The sequence below is a fragment of the Pteronotus mesoamericanus genome, unplaced genomic scaffold, assembly GCF_021234165.1.
Source record: "Pteronotus mesoamericanus isolate MK-2021 breed Mesoamerican mustached bat unplaced genomic scaffold, CSHL_Meso_final contig_657, whole genome shotgun sequence".
NCBI classification, from domain to species: domain Eukaryota; kingdom Metazoa; phylum Chordata; class Mammalia; order Chiroptera; family Mormoopidae; genus Pteronotus; species Pteronotus mesoamericanus.
This window is the reverse complement of record NW_026555229.1, coordinates 5,278,322-5,295,711: the sequence shown is the minus strand read 5'-3', so window position 1 is coordinate 5,295,711 and position 17,390 is coordinate 5,278,322.

The window sequence follows — 17,390 nt, the reverse complement described above, 5'->3', positions numbered from 1 at the left end:
TTTAATAATAACACACAACATTTGAATAATGCTCTACATTTTATGAAGTGTTTCCACTGTCATCTCATTTGACTGACGTTATTACTCCTTCAGAGTTTTCTTGCACTTTCTGGTCCTTCTGCTTCCTTCTATGCCACTTCTTTAGGGATGCTGGCTCTGCTATCACAGCCCATGTTAGGGACTCGTGTTAACATTCTTCGAACCTCATAAGTCTCTTGTAGCCCTGATAAAAAGAGGTAGTTCAATAATTATGTAAGTATTTTATGACTGACTTCCCTGCTAGCTGAGGCTCCATGAGGACAGGGCCTAGTTATGCCTGTATATGTTACATGCTATTGTGTCTGACACAACGTAGTGCTCAGTATATACATGTGCATATGAATATATATGTGTATTTATGTTTATATCTATAGAGTGAATTACTTCTGATTGATAGATGGACAAATCAAAACTTTATGGTGTAGGGTGCTGGTTGAGAAACTTGTTACCTATGGTAAGAGATGTATTGCTAGATTTCTCTTCAAGATGGCAGCATAGGCACACATGATCACCTCTTCACACAACCACATCAAAATTACAACTAAAATATAGAACAACCATCACTCAGGAACATCAGAAATCAAGTTGAATGAAAGTCTCACAACTAGGGATTAAAGAAACCACATCCATCCAAATTGGTAGGAGGGGCACAGATATGAAATGGACTGGTCCCTCACCCATGGGTGGTAGATAAAAATTCAGGAGGGATATCTGGGGAGTGAGGAGTCTTAGCCCCACACCAGGCCCCCTAGTCGAGAGACCCAGTGCCAGGAAGATAAGTCTCTACAACTTCTGTTTGCAAACACCTATGGGGACTGAGTTGGTGCAAGAAACTTCTGGAGCCCCAAGCAGTTCATCTTAAAGAACCCACACAGACTCACCTACTCAGACTTACTGCTTCTGAGCTCTAGCACTGGGGGAGCAGCTTGAAAGGCACCAGTGGCATAGAGGGAGGAACAGAAGTGTCTGGCATCAAGGCGAGCAGAGGCCATTGTTCCTTTTCTAAACTTTCCTCACACAGAGCTGGCAAGCTGGTGCCATATCTGAGAATCCATCAGCCTAGCTAACACACTGACCTACCTCAGAGATCCACATTCTGCCCCACTCAACTTACAGGCTCACCTAAACCGCTTTTCCACATGAATGGCTGGTCTTGGCTCATGCTTCACAACTTCCTAAACCCTCTCAAACAAGCAACACCTGGCCTCCGTGAGCCCCAGGCCCAGAACCAGCAGCAGCCAGCCTAGATTCACAGCTTGGCTTCACCTGGGAATCTCCAAGCCCAGCACAAGTAACAGCCACCTCAGATGGCTTCATAGCCCGTGAAGGGTGGCCCCGGGGCAAAACACAGGCGGGGGATTACCTTGGCCTGCACCACACAGGAAACCCCAGGGCCAGTGACCCAGAGGACAGCTACAGACCACATCAGAGCACCACTGTCCTGCCCCTGCACAGCTGATCCTCCGCGGAGGGCAGAGGTTGGTGGTCAGTGGTCACAGCCAATCCTTGCAGCTGACTGGCCTGGGTAAATCACTCCCATTGATCTGCCAACAGCAGCCAAGGCTCGACTACAAGAGAAGGGTGTACTCAGCCCGCACAAAGGGCGCACCTCGAGTACCCAGCTTGGGTGCTAGAGGAGGCTGTACTACTGGACTCCACAGGACACCTACTACCTTAGGCCACGCTACCAAGACACGGGGTCAAAGCAGCTCTACATAATACATAGAAACGAACACAGGCAGGCTGCCCAAACAAGGAGACGAAGAAACATGGCCCAAGTGAAAGAACAGGTCAAAACTCCAGAAAAAGAGGTAAACGAAATAGAGACAGGCAGCCCGTCAGATGCAGAGTTCAAGACACTGGTTATAAGGGTGATCAAGGAACTTAGCCAGAACCTCGCCAGCATAGAAAAGATCCAATCAGAAACAAAGGATGCACTAATTGAAATAAAGAACGATTTATAGGGAAACAACAGGAGAGTGGATGAAGCCAAGAATCAAGTCAGTGATTTGGAACAGAAGGAAGCAAAAGACAACCAATCAGAACAACAAGAAGGAAAAGCAATCCAAGAAAACGAGGCTAGTGAAAGCAGCCTCTGGGGCAACTTCATACGTTCCAACATTTGCATCATCGGCGTGCCAGGAGGAGAGAGAAAGAGCAAGAAACTGGAAATCTATTTGAAAAAATAATGAAAGAAAACTTCGCTAAAATGGTGAAGGAAGTAGACATGCAAGTCCATGAGGCACACAGAGTCCCAAACAAGTTGAACCCAAAGAGGACCATTCCAAGACACACCATAATTAAAATGGCAAAGGTTAAGGATAAAGAGAGAACCTTAAAAGCAGCAAGAGAAGCAGCTAATTACCTACAGGGGAGTTCCCATAAGACTGTCAGCTGACTTCTCAAAAGAAACTTTGCAGGCTAACATATTCAAAGTCATGAAAGGCAGGGACCTGCATCCAAGATTGCTCTACCCTGCAAAGCTATCATTTAGAATCAAAGGGCAGATAAAGAGCTTCCCAGACAAGAAAAAATCAGTAGATTTTTCTAGCAATAATCAGAATAAAATTTAAAAATAAATAAAAATTAAAAACAATACCATTTATAATAGTGCGCGCGCGCACACACATACATACACACACACACAAACCCCAAATACTTTCAATAGCACCAAAACCTCTAAATACTTAGTATAAATCTAACAAAACATGTACAAGATCTATATGTAGAAAACTGGTGAAAGAAATAAAAAGAATCTAATTAAATGGAGAAAGAGAGTCTATGTTAGAAGGTAATATACAAGTCAATTGCTTTCCCCTATACCACGAATGAACCACTGGAATCTAAGATTTTTTAAAAGATATCATTTGAAAGTTTTGTTTATTAGTGTCATGTAGTTCATTCAGGTGACTAGCATTGTAGCTTAGTGATTAGCAGTTTCAACTTGACTCCGCCCTTCAGTCAGAAATCCTGGAGTTATTGAGACCTTCATGGAGTGACCCAGATCTCACCTTCAATTTTGAGTCAGAGCTGTCCTTTGAGTGATTCTACCCATCCCTGGATTCCTCTGAAGTACTATTTATTAAGTTGTCTTCTTTTTCTCCAAGCCACTTTCATTTTGGCAGCGACATTTTCCCTGCAGGCTTCCATTCCTCCTTTTCAAACCTTCCTGCCTCTCTTGCTCCCAGCAGGTTGCTGAACTTTGGTCTGACACTTCCAAAGGCTCCTCCAGCCTCCAGCAAGTCACACTGCCTTGTGTCCTGTTTCCCGAGTATTGTCTGGCATCTCTGTTCTCCCCTCTTCTTCGCCTCCAGCTCCCTCCATGTTCTTCGTCTAAGGACAGGTCAGTCCTTCAAGAGTGTACTTATTATGTTTAAATCATTTTCTCTGCAACAAATATTTGCATATGGGAACCCCACATTTGCCATCTGTTTTTTCCTACTTCCCAGCCAGAGGAACTCTCAATTTCATATATATTTTGAGAAATGAAGTTTTCCCCAGATGGTCTCTCCAAAGAACCAAAGCAAGGTCGGGGTTTATGCATTCCTTCAAAGACTCTGGGCAGAGGTCAGAATTACTCACGTGTTCTTGGGCCCATCAGCAGTTATTTCGTCAGTGCACCTGATAATGGGACACAACCTGACCCTTTTTTTTTTTTAGCTAAAAACACACCAGAGTTTGAGAGAGATGTTGAACCATAAACTGGTGTCCCCAGGGAAGGGAAAGAAACCTGCCCAGTTGCTCAAATAATTTCAAACCAAATCCCCTAAGAATAGTTCCACAGGGAGAGAAAAAATATGAATATTAGAAAGATGATGAACCAGGTGTGCCAAAAGATTTCTTAGTCATTCTTAGCCCTAGAAGGGGTTGGGGGCAGCCCCACATCTCTACTGGGAAACATATTTCCCCTTTTAAATCAGGAAAGAAAAAAAAAACAACAACATAGCCCCAAATAGAGAATGTTTTCTTTTGTAACTGGAAGCAAACATTGCTGATGGCTTTAACAGCTGCCTGCCAACAAGGCCTGAGAAGCAGGCAAGCTCAAACATTTTTTGAGATCAACACATGTACAGACATACAGTATATTAGGTCAAATTATAAATCCAGGAATAAAAGAACAAATAAACAAGTTTCAGCTTTCTCTAGGCTTCTGCATCCAACACCAGCTAAACTAGACTCTGAAGCAAAGAAATCTAGATTCCAAAAACGCATGTCTCCCAGGAGTTCAAGGCAAAGCTCCCTCTGGTAGGAAAAGAAGGTGCCGTTGTAGATTAACTGGCTGACGGCTGGCCAGGTGGAGGCTGACAGCCCTGCCTAGCCGAGGCTTCCTTGTGTCTTAGCCTAGCAGACTCTGAGGATGTGGGGCAGGCTAACTTTAGGCCTGCCATTGACTTGATCTTTGACCCCAGTAAATCATTTAATATGCCATGTGCCTTTGTCCATATGTTCACGTTTGGTGTAATTTGGATGAGAATTCCAGCAAGTCTGGGTGTGCCACCCATTAGGGCTAAATCTTTCTCTTTAGAGCTTCTAGGAAGAACCTTCTGAACAGCTGCATCGCAAAGAGCCAGGTATCTGAACAAATCAAATTGAAATGCTTGCAAATGGTGAGATTAGCATTCCCTTAATTGTGGCTGAAAGGTAGAAGTACAAATTTGGTTATCAAAATGGACACAAGACTTTTAGGATCGTTTTGCCTTATGGCCAGAAGTCCCCCAGAGTGTAGCAAGTGGGAGAATACTGGGCTATTCTGACTCTACCACCATACTAGTTAGGTGACCTTGAGCAAGTCACTTAGGTCAAGGTTGTTCAGATATTAGTTGGTCATGAAAACAACCAAATGGATCAGAACTAAACATTTTTCAATGAAGTTAAGTTGAATAAATTAAAAAATACAAGTGCTTAGGCCACAATAAGTATAAGCACTGTCGCATGTGGGTGTTGATGTATGTTTCCTGGGGTCATGATAAGCATTACATTTCTTTTTTAAATTATATTTTATTGATTATGCCATTACAGTTGTCCTGATTTTCTCCCTTTGTCCCCCTCTACCCAGTACCACCCACTCCCTCAGGCAATTCCCCCACCGTTGTTCATGCCCATGGGTCATGCACAGGTTCCTTAGCTACTCCATTTCCTAGACTGTACTTCATATCCCCTTGGCTATACTGTAACTACCTATTTGTACTTCTTTATCCCCTGACATCTTCACCCATTCCCCAAACCATCTGGTAACCATCAAAATGCTCTCTGTATCCACAATTCTGTCTCTGTTCTTCTTGTTTGTTTAGTTTATTTTTTAGACTCAATTGTCGACAGATATGTATGTATTGCCATTTTATTGTTCATAGTTTTGATCTTCTTTTTCTTAAATCTCTTTAACATTTCATATAATAATGGATTGGTAATGATGAACTCCTCCAGTTTTTTCTTGTCTGGGAAGCTCTTTATCTGCCCTTTGATTCTAAATGATAGCTTTGCAGGGTAGAGCAATCTTGGATGCAGGTCCCTGCCTTTCATGACTTTGAATATGTTAGCCTGCAAAGTTTCTTTTGAGAAGTCAGCTGACAGTCTTATGGGAACTCCCCTGTAGGTAATTAGCTGCTTCTCTTGCTGCTTTTAAGGTTCTCTCTTTATCCTTAACCTTTGCCATTTTAATTATGGTGTGTCTTGGAATGGTCCTCTTTGGGTTCAACTTGTTTGGGACTCTGTGTGCCTCATGGACTTGCATGTCTACTTCCTTCACCATTTTAGCGAAGTTTTCTTTCATTATTTTTTCAAATAGATTTCCAGTTTCTTGCTCTTTCTCTCTCCTCCTGGCACGCCGATGATGCAAATGTTGGAACGTATGAAGTTGCCCCAGAGGCTGCTTTCACTAGCCTCGTTTTCTTGGATTGCTTTTCCTTCTTGTTGTTCTGATTGGTTGTCTTTTGCTTCCTTCTGTTCCAAATCACTGACTTGATTCTTGGCTTCATCCACTCTCCTGTTGTTTCCCTATAAATCGTTCTTTATTTCAATTAGTGCATCCTTTGTTTCTGATTGGATCTTTTCTATGCTGGCGAGGTTCTGGCTAAGTTCCTTGATCACCCTTATAACCAGTGTCTTGAACTCTGCATCTGACGGGCTGCCTGTCTCTATTTCGTTTACCTCTTTTTCTGGAGTTTTGACCTGTTCTTTCATTTGGGCCATGTTTCTTCGTCTCCTTGTTTGGGCAGCCTGCCTGTGTTCGTTTCTATGTATTATGTAGAGCTGCTTTGACCCCGTGTCTTGGTAGCGTGGCCTAAGGTAGTAGGTGTCCTGTGGAGTCCAGTAGTACAGCCTCCTCTAGCACCCAAGCTGGGTACTCGAGGTGCGCCCTTTGTGCGGGCTGAGTACACCCTTCTCTTGTAGTCGAGCCTTGGCTGCTGTTGGCAGATCAATGGGAGTGATTTACCCAGGCCAGTCAGCTGCAAGGATTGGCTGTGACCACTGACCACCAACCTCTGCCCTCCGCGGAGGATCAGCTGTGCAGGGGCAGGACAGTGGTGCTCTGATGTGGTCTGTAGCTGTCCTCTGGGTCACTGGCCCTGGGGTTTCCTGTGTGGTGCAGGCCAAGGTAATCCCCCGCCTGTGTTTTGCCCCGGGGCCACCCTTCACGGGCTATGAAGCCATCTGAGGTGGCTGTTACTTGTGCTGGGCTTGGAGATTCCCAGGTGAAGCCAAGCTGTGAATCTAGGCTGGCTGCTGCTGGTTCTGGGCCTGGGGCTCACGGAGGCCAGGTGTTGCTTGTTTGAGAGGGTTTAGGAAGTTGTGAAGCATGAGCCAAGACCAGCCATTCATGTGGAAAAGCCACTGTTAACAGTCTGGATGGACCCTGTAAGTTGAGTAGGACTCGGGATCTCCTGGGATGGGCTGACAGTGTTAGCCAGGCTGATGGATTCTCAGATATGGCACCACCTGCAGGCTCTGTGGCTCTGTGGGGAGAGGGCTCAGAAGTGGGGCAATGGCCTCTGCCCACCTTTCTGTCTGGGAGAAAGCTATGCCCCAGCTCCTGCCTTGATGCCAGACACCAGTTCTTCGCTGTGTGCTTCTGGTACATTTCAAGCTGCTATCCCAGTGCTGGAGCTCAGAGGGTGTAACTCTTAGTAGGTGAGTGCATGTGTGGGTTCTTTAAGAGGAACTGCTTGGGGCTGCAGAAGTTTCTTCCACTGACCCAATCCTTACTGGCTTTTGCAGCCATAAATTATGGGGACTTATCTTCTTAGCACAAGAACCCTGGTCTGGGGGTCCTGGTGTGGGGCTGGGGCTCCTTGCTCCCGAGATATCCTTTTTGAATTTTTATCCACCACTTGTTGGGTGAGGGGCCGGCCCATTCCACGTCTGCGCCCGCGCCCCTCCTACCAGTCTGGATGGATGTGGTTTCTTTAATTCCATAATTGTCAGACTTCCATTTAACTCAATTTCTGACACTTCTGAGTGATGGTTGTTCTATATTTTAGTTGTAATATTGATGTGGTTGTGTGAGGAGATGAACCCTGTTTACATATGCTGCCATCTTGACTGGAAGTCTCAGTGTAAATGGTATTGTTTTTTAAATTCAAGTCCTGTGCTGGCTGTTGTGGCTGAGTGGATTGAGTGCTGGCCTGTGAACCAAAGTTTCACTGATTCGATTCTCAGTGAAGGCACATGCCTGGGTTGCAGGCCAGGTGCCCAGTACAGGGTGCGTGAGAGGCAACCTCACATTGATATTTCTCTCCCTCTCTCCCTCCCTTCCTCTCTGTCTAAAAATAAATAAATAAAATCTTAAAAAAGAATTCAAGTCCCTATAGTTCATTGCTGGTCTTTAGAGATGCATAAGAAACTAAACTTTTGTCTTCTTAACTGCCATTTTGAGCTTGTACCCAAAGACACTTCTAGTGAGGAAAAGAGGGGGCAAGATGGGTCAGTAATCACAGCTGTTCCCTCCCCCACTACCCCACTCTGTAAATATATGTTTATTTCATTTGATTGAATTGATGTTATGCTAAGGAGCAGTTAGGGAAGAGGGGGTACTGTTGAGAAATAAGGGAAAATGTTTAAGTCTCAAGGTTAAGATCTTTGGAGGACATAGGTTTGAACACTTAGTGTTTGAAACAGAATGGTAGGTGTGGGAAAATTAGCGGTAACAACAACATCATGAACAGGGGAGAGAGGGCTTCACCAAAGGATGTGAGTAAAGATGAAGGCATGTTATACCTAGGGTTAGATGTAACTTTCTATCAAAATAACATGTGAATTGAGCTCAAACTCCCATTTTTTGGCCTCGAGTAATTAGAATATAATTAGGTCATTGCTGTGTTAATATTTATGCTAATGTTTGTTTCCAAAAACAACAAGAAAATACCAACAGTCTCTATGCAATTTGAAGGTTGTTGCTGATATGAAGCTTGTTGGTTGTGAGAAAGTGCAGCTTTCAGTGGAAACTAGGCTGAGGAAAAAGGAGAAGATTTTAGACCCCACCTTTTTATCCCCAGTGCCTATAGGTACCTGGGAAGTAATCTCAATAAGTATATACTGAACAAATCTGGAAGCAACTCAGCAAAGTTGACTTTAGTGCCCAAGAGTCCAAGGGGAACAGGGTAGAAATGAATTTACACAAATATTATCAGTAGAATCTAGGGTAACAGCTAAATCAAGATTCATGTAGCTCCTAGAGGGTTTTACTTGTAGATTGACAGGTAGACTGACACTCTGGATAGAAAGGCTGCTGCTTATTCCATGACTCAGGTAGCTGAGCGACATGGCTCTGCTTTGAGAGGCAGGTGAACTGTCTGTGGACAGTTCCTTAAATCTGTCAGGGAACGCACCTTCCTTAAATCTGAAGAATGTCTGCTGAGCTTTCAGGGAATTAAATGTGAGGCTGGGGAGATGTGCTAGTGTAGTGATAGGACAACCCTTAGAATTTCTTCAAATTAGGATCACCTCTGACTCCCTTAAGCTGTGGTTAAAGAGTTGTGCCCTTTGCTGGAGGGACCTTAGTTCATGAAGGGTGACTGCTAGGCAAGAACTCCTGGAAGCCAGAGTCAAGGCCCTGGAGCAGAAGCAGAGGGGGTAGGTCACTGAGGAGGTTACAAGTGCAGCGGGGGAACCGTTTCTAAGAGGGCTGCTCTGAGTCATAATTAATTAGGTGTAAGGGAAAAGACACCTTCTCACCTTCCCAGCTTTCATTCTGGGCCTCAAGGAAATAATTTACACAAGGTTCTCACCTGGAACATTTCCCCGAGAACTGGTGTATCATGTACCTTTCTTTCATGCCTCCGCAAACACTAAAGAAATTTCTTTAGGCAGTTACCATACCCAAAAACACCACCAATTTCTTGTTAGGCAAGGACCTAAAAGTCAACAACAATATTACTTCAGAGAGGGACAAATGTCCATTAACAGTTAAATACGGAGGGAAGTTTTATTATGTGAAACCAAGAGCATGAGCTTTGCAATCAGTAGATCTGAATTCAATTTTCCATTCTGCCACACACTGGCTTTGTGACAAATCACTTGACCTCTCTGAGTCTCTGAGAAATAGGGATGACAATAGCAACAATATCCATTCTGTTGCCCACATAGGCTATTGTTGTAAGCAGGGGGGTGTCATCCATGAATTATGATTACTGTGGGGGCAAAACTGGTATAAGCGCTCCCTGAAACCTGCCCGGGGCAGAACCCGTTTAGAAGGACTGACATGAACCTCCGGACACAGGCAGGTCCTGAAGTGCGGGGAGAATGAAAAGGGTCAGCGAACCAATATTTATTTACCATCTACTACATGTAAATCATTCTTACTAAAAAAGGGGAGAAGCAGGGTTGGGGGAAGAGTTAGGAGGCGTGGTTCCTGTCCTTTGACAGGCAACCTAGAGAGGACAAATACACGGTAAGAAGTATGACCAACACCAGGTAGTGCAGACACAATACAATACAGACAGTAAATTAAGTAGTCTGGTTAGTGAATGCTAAACATTTTTGTGGAAGGACTTTCAAGGGGGCTAAAACATGAGTTTGCGTTGGTGGATGGGTAGGATGCAGATGAGAGAGGACTCTTTCAGAAAGCAAGCGGGTTGGAGCAAAGGCTCAGAGGCCAGGACAAATAAGAAATTCATGTCACTATAGATGTATTACCTGTCAGACACTCACTACAAACTCTGCATTGTGCTCATTTCTTTTATATGCTGTTGTTTAGTTTAACGTATACATAATAATACAGCAGATTAGGCCGTGTCAGCCCTATCTTACAGATGAGGGAACTGAGTCTCAGCAAGATTAAGAATTTTTGCTCAAGGTCACCTAATAAATAACAGAGCCAGAGTTCAAATCCAGATTATCTGACTCCAGGTCCAAAAGTCTTTCCACAGTATGTGCTACTTGTCTGAAATGCTGAAAACAGGTCAATATGAATGGAATAGAAATTTTCATGCTGGGGCAATAGGGACGGCGAGAGGTGGGGGGAAACCAGAATATTGCCCATTAAGCCTATGGGTGACCAAGGTCTCTCAGTAAGCGAGGGAGTGACATAAAGTTTGTCCACGATTCCTATGTCTAAGGCTCTGTGGGAGCATTGACTGTTCCAACTAACTATTAGGCAGTTCAGGAGGGAGAAAGCCAGCCCCTTGTTATTTATTTCTGGATAATTCCTCGTTTTGAACTTATTTTCCTGATTGTTACTCATGGGTGCCTCTGCAATTTCTACCCCAGAGATAGCACTGGATTTCAGGGATGAGAAAAGTAAAAGAGATTCCGGGCGGTCCTGGATCCCGTGAACCACAATGAAGAAAGCGTTCACTCAGACTGTGTTAGCACCCTGAGCACTACTGAATCAAGCCTTCCAATAAGAGGCTTCCGCATTCTTTTCCTAAACTGAACATTTTGATGTAGGTCAATGGTGACAGACAATGCCCACTCTTTATATTGCATGTGGGAATTTCTCAACCGATTAAGTAGTAGTTTACTTGGGGTCTCAAGTATGTAGCTGCAGTAGCAATTCTTTCTGTCCTCCAATCACTCTTTTTAAGTGAATTTTAAAATGGATATTGATCTCCAAAGCTTTAAAAAATGTACATGCCATATGATCCAGCAATATCACTGTTAGGAATTTATAAACAAACTTAAAGCAAAGTCAAGTCATATGAATATGGAGCACTCTTTATAGTGACAAAAAAAACCCCTGGAGACACCTAAATTTCTAATACTACAATAATAAGGAATTGGTTGAGTAAATTATGGAACATCTTATTCGGTGGAATGCAATGCAGCCATTAAAATGATATTGAAGAATGTTTAATAGCATAGAAAATGTCAAGGCTATATCAAGCGAGATTTGAGGCCAATTTTTAATTTTTAAAACTATATAGCCACTTTACAACTTTAAGATGGCTACTATATATATAAAACCCTGAAAAGAAGTGCTGGTTTGGCTATGGAGAAACTGGAATCATTGTGCATTGCTGGTGGGAATGTAAAATGGTACCGCCATTGTGGAAAACAGTATGGCGAGTTCTCAAAAACTTAAACATAGAATAACCATTTGAACCAACAATTCCACTTCTGGGTAGATGCACAAAGAACTGAAAGCAGGGACTCGCACAGGTCTTTGTGTGCCAGTGCCCATCTCAGCGTTCTTCCCAGCAGCCGAAAGGTGGGGACAGCCCAAGTGCCCATCGATGGGTGAACGGATAAAGAAAATGTGCTCTATACATGCAGTAAAATAGTATTCAGCCTTTAAAAGGAGTGAAATTCTGATGCACTCCACCACATGGATGAACCCTGAAGACATTATGTTAAGTGAAACAAAGCAGATACGAAAGGACAAATATTGTATGACTCCGCTTACATGAGGAACCTAGAGCAGTCCAGTCCATGGGGACAGAAAGTAGAACAGCGGTTACCAAGGCTGGGGCCAGGGGGAAATGGGGAGTTACTGTGTAAGGGGTGCAGAGTTTCAGTTTGGGAAGATGGAAAAGTTCTTGCAGATGCACAGTGGGGGTGGTTGCACAACAGTGTGAATGTACTTAATGCCACTGAACTTAAAATGGTTAAAATGGTAAATCCTATGTTATGTGTATTTTACCACAAGAGTTTTCTTTTAAGAAAAGTATATATACAAAAGACTATACAGAAGGCTGGGTAGTATGCTATAGGTGATTTTCTTTTCTTTTTAGTCATTTTCTGTTTGGTTTTAAAAATAATTTAAAATTCACTTTTAATTACATGAGAATTATAAAAATACATTCTCCATGTAGAAGAATGAAACATTACAGATAAAGTTAAAATCCCCTTAGGTCACCTCCTTCAATTCCATATACACAGGGTCCAGCAGAAGTAACGCCTGCTTGAGTGTGGTTTGTCGGGCAATAATATGGGTGTAATACTTTATAGTTTTAATTTGAACATTTCGCCTAAAATGTCATATGGTGTGCTTGAGTGTGATATTGTTCTGTTACAGAATTACATGCTTATGATTTTGCAATAAAAGATTTTTTAGTACAAAAGGAGTGTTATTTGTGCTGGACCCTGTATATATCTGAACCCACTGAAATTATGTAGGATTGTTTTTGTGCATAACATTTTTCAATTTTTTTCCCAATCAACAGTATTTCTTATACATGTTTCTATGTCACTCTTTTCCAGCTTCACTTTTTTTAATTATTACATATCCTTCTGTAGGTAGAGAAATTATAGTTTGTTCAGCCAGTTGCCCATTGATGAACATTTAGATTGTGTAACTGCAGATTTTTGCTATTACCAACCATGTTGCATGAACACAATTTGTGTTTTTTTTAAATCGATTCTAATAAAATGTTTTACATTTATAAAGAGGAAAAGCCTTTTAAAATATTAAAAATATTTGTTGTTTTAATTTGAGCTGGAACAAAGGCAGTGACTTTAATTCACTGTGTGTCCCTACTTTCCTAGAGGCCACGGTGGCCCAAGACACATATATGCCCTCACATTGTGGATGTGTTAGGAACCAAGTGATAACACTTGGCCTCTATTATTTTTTTCCTCACAGAATTCAGAGTAGTATAATCCATCAACCTACCCCTCCTCCAATTTTCATGATCCATTTGAAAATTGAAAAGACCAAAGCTGCTACAGATAAGAGATTGAATCCATTCCTAAAACCTCAAATCAAAGGAATTGAAACCTGGGGTGAGAGTTTTCAGTCCACAGAGGGGAGGAGGTGATAAGATAGATATCTCAACCCCTCTGGTGCGTCAAAATTCTTAGGTAGAATTGATATAATTTGGCCCCTTGATATGTAACCACATTAGCTCCTGTCACCATCTGATCTTCAGCTCCTAACCTTATGCTTGGGATGCTGGAGACGCTGGAATTAATGAGGAAATCAGCAAACTCTCAGCACCCTCTAGTTAGCACCATGTCATCTTTAACCAAACGTGCAACTGAGTGTAAAATAAGTAAAGTTCTTGCATTTGCTAAAATGAGTTACAACACAAAGGCTCTCCAGTTAAAAAAAAAAGAAAGAAAAAAGAATGAACGAACGAACGAACGAAAGAGAAAAAAACTCCCCTCTCTGCAGCCTCCCCTCAAGCCTCTAATCTCATCTGTGCAAAAGAACTGTACTTTACTGTCCACAAAACAGTCTATTTTCAAAGCGAGCGGAGAATTGCTCGGTGAGGAGAGCCATCAGTAACTGCGGTTCATGAATTCCTGCTTGTTTATAGAAAGCAGTGGCTAAGGATAGACACTTTGAAACCACCTGTGAAAGAATTAAAGACCAAGGGGGGCAAAACCCCCATCACAAACAGAATCTCACTGATCAAGTGTGAAAGAAAAGGAAGAAAGAAAAAGCCAAGTAGATCTTTGCAGGCAACCACTAGATGGACATAGAATTCAAAAACATTCTTTAGTGAGATCAAGGATGGCAGGCTTTGAAGCCTGGAGGGCTGGCGAGTCTCAGAAACGGCCTGGCCGTGGCAATCCGCACACCGAAGCATCCACAGTCTTGCACTTGCTGGAGTAAGGCATTTAAATTGGAACAATGTCAAATTTCACAGCTATCTTATGTCCAGTGACCTTACGGGACCTACGGGAAAGACAGATAAAAAATGATTGTTCTCAACAAGTTCCTGAAAGCGAAGAAGTCACATAGGCAACCTCGAGAAACAACTTCAAAATGAAAACACCCACAAATTATTGCATGCAGGGTGGTAAGCCAACAGTGCTTATTTATTTATTCCTCTGTTTATTCTTTTTACTGAGGACTCGCAGTGAATCTTATTCTTTACAGAACACACACAAAGGTGAAGCTCCATCACCGCAGTACATTAATTTCTGAGGATAAAGTTATCGTGGAAAAAGGGGAGGTCATAGCTACCCTAAATTACTGAATCAATTTGAAAACAGGTTTTATTATTGTTATGAAGAGAGACATAACTAGTGTCTGACAAAGAAATATCTGTACATTATGTGAAAGAATAATTTGAGGACGAAGATGAAATCTCAAATCTCTGCTGCGTTTTTCAGACAAGAATTTCAATGGTACCTCACGTCCCCAAACGCTGTCTAAGTGAGTCATCTCAGCTGAATGGTTTCTTTCCTCCTTTTAGAACAAATAAACATTATAGATGTAGCTAAGATTCCCTTTTATCCTCAATCTCATTTTCTACCTTCCTTCCCAGAGGCAGCCACTATTACCATGGGTTTGAGATGTATAATTCCATAAATTGCTATATTTTTACATACATGTATATGGTCACTAAAGAATTATGATATTGTTTTGTGTGTTAATTTTTTCATAAATTATGTCAGACTGTATATATTGTTCTGAGTTTATTTATTATGTGTATTACATTTAACTTGATGTATATATGTTTTGCCATCTATCCGGATATGTCATTCCTTTGTTGGACTTAATGTGTTTTTTTTAAAATCATTAAAATTTCTTTTCAATTACAGCTGACATACGTTATTATATTAGTTTCAGGTGCACACCGCAGGATTTAATGTTTTAAAGGAAGAAACCTAGGAGGAAGAAAAAGTTCATTCATACCTGAATAGTTGCATATACAATACCTAATGTTTCTGCCTGTCTCTGATTGGGAGATTAAAGTCAGGAGGACTTCTTGGAAGAAGGGAGGCCTAAATTCAGTTTTTGAAAGAGATGAAAAATGCTAAGGGACAAAGCATGTCACACCTAGGGCATTTCAGAGAGTATCTCTTAAAATAATTTCCTAAACTAGAAATCATGAGATTTACTGTATGATTTTTCCTTCACAGGCTAACTAAAGAAAAATTTTGGCTAGATGAAGATTTTAACTGTGAAAGATATGTTTAAGAAGGGATGCTATTCTAATCAAGTCGAGATTTACTAACGCCAAAGTCCAGAAATTCTATCAAACAGTATCATTTAAGTGCAACAGGTGGACAGAAACCAATTACAAATGAAAGAATCTTTGATCAATGGGGTCATTGGTGTGTACTGGATAAAATACATTCAAAATGCATTTGCCCAGTGAGATAAAATATGGAGGTCACAAGGGAGTGCTGCTTATATTAGTAGTTTTAATTTTACCTTGTCAGCACCCCTGTGTACAAAACTTGAGAAAGCAAGACTTTGATTTGTTCAGGTTTCCTTAAGGAGGAGTCACAGAATCCTTGAAGCATGATTTGAAAAAGATGGATAAGATATTCCACCCAAAATTCAACATCACCTTTAATCTTGCCCTCTCCTCCTCTAATCCCTAGGTAATGTTTTGTGCTTCTTTTGCAGGAAAGCAATTTTGTTAATCACTTTAGCGCCAATTCTTGCATCCCTGGCAATACTCAGAACTGCTTCCATCCAAGTCTTTGATGTGGGAAAGAAACACACACACTCTTTCGCATGTAATCTGAAAACAATTCACCTCTTGCCAATGAATGCACAGCACTCCACTTTAATAGAGAGCAAGTTCTGTGGAGGTTTCTAATCCTTTCTGCCAAAGAAGAGAAGAGAGAGAATCACTCAGGTAGCCCAACCTCATTCAGGAGTTAAAATCACTTGGAATGTTTTGTGGTGTGTTTGGGGCTTTTAAAAAATATCACTTGCTGAAGATTACTGCTCTCAGGGGAAATCAAAACAACTCAAGATTTTAAAAAAATAAATAAATAAGAAATAAAAAATAAAAAAGCCTCCCCATCCGCAACTCAAACAGGATATTCTTCTCAACTCAGATAACTCTTGATCTAAGTGTATTATAAGAAACCTGCTTTAATCCCTCAAAGCATTGGTGTTATAGATAAGTAGCGGTAACTGAGGTGGCTTAAATTCCAGAAATGTACAAAAGATTTGGTTGAGAACAAAACTGAGAAAGACAGAAAGCTCAGTGTGCATTGCTGTGACTTGGAGAGGTAAATTTAGAGCAGTAAAAATGCAAAGAATGACCCCTAAAAAAGAAATAGCCATAAAAGTCCAGAATTGTCTTAATGGTCTTACAGGCTTCTCACAGTGTGTGTGTCTGAAATATACGTGTGTTTCAGGGGTGTGTTTGTGTAAGCATTTTAAGAAAGTGAAACTGTTTTACTGATTTTTGGACCTGATGGAGTTCATTTGAAAGTTTACTGATACATTTTACTGTGATATTACAACAATCTGAAGCTTTATTTCACCAATGATTTTCTCCTTTTGCAATTTTTGAGTTCTAGTATTTTCTCTGTTTAGTCCTTTTTCCTAACATATCACTACTTACTTAAATGCAAAGAGACAGACTTTATTCTTTCTCCTTCTGTCAGTAATTAGCATATTTTCACAATTTCAGTATTAATTTTGATCTACCTTCTGACACCCCAGTTAACATATTGCAAAATTCCCCAGCCCCGTCTCCACTGCACCTCTTTATTAGCAGGTAGTGGCAATTTATTTCATGGTGGCCTCTTCCATTTACTCAAAATATGCTCGAAATGCTCTTTTACTTTGCAGAGAGTCCCCCCTCCTTAAAAAAAGAGAGAGAGAGATAAAGCTTATTATTTGATAGGTAATACACACAAATACTAAATAGTTAGAAATTAGAAATTCAAAAGGTATAAAATAGCATATATAATGAAAAGAAACACTGTTCATCATCCACTCCTCTAGTACACCGGTACTAGATTTTTGTGTATTTTCCCAGAGATATTCGGCATGCAAAAATCAAAGCACATAAATATAGTTCCCCTAAACAAATGATGACATGTTATATACAGTTATGCATTTTGCTTTTTTCACTTAATGTATATTAGAGATCCTTCTATAACAATGAATATGGTCTTACTTGTTTGTTTGTTTTTTTCCATCGCTGCTTATTATTGCATTCTATGGATGTTTCATGACTTAAACAGTTTAGAATATGTTTGTTCCTAACACT